The sequence below is a fragment of the Pteropus vampyrus genome, unplaced genomic scaffold (assembly GCF_000151845.1).
Source record: "Pteropus vampyrus isolate Shadow unplaced genomic scaffold, Pvam_2.0 Scaffold270, whole genome shotgun sequence".
Classification (NCBI taxonomy): domain Eukaryota; kingdom Metazoa; phylum Chordata; class Mammalia; order Chiroptera; family Pteropodidae; genus Pteropus; species Pteropus vampyrus.
The window spans coordinates 925,038-928,022 of NW_011889051.1; positions in this window are offsets into that span (position 1 = coordinate 925,038).

The window sequence follows — 2,985 nt, forward strand, 5'->3', positions numbered from 1 at the left end:
ATCTTTTTCTTTTTGTAATCGCATTCTAGGTTTTTGGAAATACATTCTTTGCTTAAAAAGAGACCAAAACCTGTTAAAAAGTACTACCCTGGAAACCGCACAGATAGTACAGCGTGAAGAACCCTCCTGCGCTCAGAACGCACAGCTGATCTTCATACATCTCAGGAAAGTCTGATAAAGCACGACAGGTATGCGTCCATTCATTTTAAACCATTTTCACACAGGATTATTTTTGGTCTGGTCTGCCTTGTTACAAAAGCAGAGTGGAAGACAACTGAGTGTGGTTGGCCACTACTCCAAGAAAATACTTTGATAAAACTATGATTTGATTTAAATTAATAAATTAGAGATAGAGAAAATATGGCATTAGGTAGATTTTTTTAAATTAGGTAAATAAACATTCTAGAAAGCATCTATTAACCTAAATAAACCATGTCGTTTAGCATAAAATCCTGTTCTTCCATTTTTCCATGAGATCACTATTGACTTTGTAACGTCGTGTGGCAGAGTCACAGTTTTCTGTTCTATAAGTCTCTCTCCAGTTTCCAAGTTAACAGCTTACTTACGGGAAAAACATTTATTATCCTGTGGGTCAGGAGTCTGGTCGCAGCCAGGTCCTATGGCTCAAAACATCTCTCAAGGCTGCAATCAGCATGTCAGTGGCGGCTGCAGTTAACTCAGGACCCACCAAGGGGAAGATCCAGGGTCTGTGCTCACTCAAATAGCAGGCGGGCAGATTCCCATCCTCGCTGGCTGTTGGCTTGAGGCCTCAGCTTCTTGCCACACGTGCTGCTCCGTGCGTCGGCCTGCAGCATGGCAGCTGGCTTCCCTCAGTGCAAGCAAGTGAGAGAAAAAGAGGGGAGAGGGGTTGATGGAAGTCAGAGTCTTTTGGTTACCTCGTCTTGGAAGTGATATCTGAGTCACACTCAGGGAAAGGGATCACACATGGGCATGTACCCCAGGAAGTGGGGATCGGGGAGCCATCCCAGAAGCTGCCTAGCACACTGAGTGTGCACTCCAAAGACAGCTTCAGAAAAGTGAAGCGGGCGACTTACCTGATAACCCCACCCCACCCTTCTGTCACCGGAGGCACCAGAGTGCACCAGCGCGACTGTATGTGCAAGAATCACCTAGTCGTCTCCCCAGCCAAATGGATGTCTGCAGTCAAGTGATTCTTACCACCCAGTAGTCAACAGTGAGGGTACTGCTTCTGCCGCTTAGTAACCAGCGACGAGGCCTTCTCTTGTAGGTGGTCCTGACCACCTTTGGCTAAAATCAAACAGTGCAGACTGAGTCCGAGGGAGCTCAAAGGAGTTCTTCCAGAAAGATTCAGGGATAGAGCTGGTTTGGGAAGTTAAAGCATTGTTTGTTTCTTCTAGCATGTAGTATCGTACAAGGGGAAATGCGCCGCCTCGGCCTGGGTGCAGAAGGGGCTTCCCAGGTGCACAGTCCCTAGGCCTTCAGCAGAGCCCAGGACTTCGCTCGTTTCCCAGCTCATTCTCTCTTTCCTCTTTCTGTTACATTCTCTCTCTATATATGCATGTATAGATATGGGTAGCTATATATATACATTCGCTCTTCCCACTTTTACCCCAAGATTTACCTTACTTCCCTAGATAAATAATGAACAGAAGGAAACCTTCCTTAATCTGATAAAGAAAAAAACCTACAGGTAACATCATACTTAATGGTGAAAGACAGGATGCTTTTCTTGTAGGATCCAAAACAAGACGAGAGCTCCACTCTCCCCCCACTCCTGTTCAACATCGTGTTAGAGATTCTGGCCAGTGTAGTCAAACAAGAAAAAGAAATCAAAGCGTTCATATTAGAAAAGGAGAATTAAACTCTCTTTATGGACAGATGGCATAGTCTAATGGGATCTACTAGAGCCAATAAGGAGTTTAGCAAAATTGTAGGATGCAAGGTCAATATGCAGATATCAATTATATTTCTATATACTAGCAGCAAACAATTGGAAATTGAAATCAAATGATAATCCCACTTACAATAGCAATACAATACCAGTTACCATTCAAAAATATGAAACATTAGGGATAAATGTAAGAAAAGATGGAAGAGCTTTGCATATTGAAAACTACAAAACATCACTGAGAGGAATTAAAGAAGACCTAATAAATGGCAGGTGTGTCTTATCCGTGGCTGAGAAGACTCAATTTTGTCAGGGTGTCAGTTCTCCATGAATTTATGTATAAACTCAACCCAATCTCAACCATAATTCCATTAGGCTTTTTCGTAAGAATTGACAAGCTGATTCTCAAGTTCCTGTGAAAAATCAGGGGACCTAAAATAGCCAAAACAACTTTGAAAATGAAGAACAAACTTGGAGGACTAACACTACCTCATGTCAAGATTAATTCTAAACCTGCAGTAACCAGAAGAGTGTGGTATTGGCATAAAAACAGGACTAGATCAGTGGAACAAAACAGAGCACAGAAACAGGTCCACATGTGGACATCCCAGTTTGCATAAAGGCACAAAGGCAATTCCGTGAGAGAAGAATGGTCTTCTCAGGAAACGGTGCTGGAACAACTGACGTCCTTATGCCAAAAAACAAACAAATAAAAAAAACTTTGATCCATAACGATTAACTCAAAAAGGATCAAAGTAAACTCAAAACTATAACACTTCTAGAATAAAACAAGGAGAAAATCTTTGTCATCTCAGGTTGTGCAAAATTTCTCAGATGTGACACCAAAAGGACCACTTTAAAAGAACAAATTGATAATTGCACTTTATCAAAATTAAAAACGTCTGCAGACACCTTTTAAAAAATGAAAACACAAATCACAGACTGAGAGAAAATATGCGCAAACACGTCGAACAAAGACCTGAATGTAAAAGAGCTCTGAAAATGTGACAGTAAGAAAACAAACAACCCAGCTTAAAAAATGATCACAAGATTTAACAGATACTTCATCAAAGAAGATATGAGAATGACAAATAAGCATATGAAAAGCTGTTCGA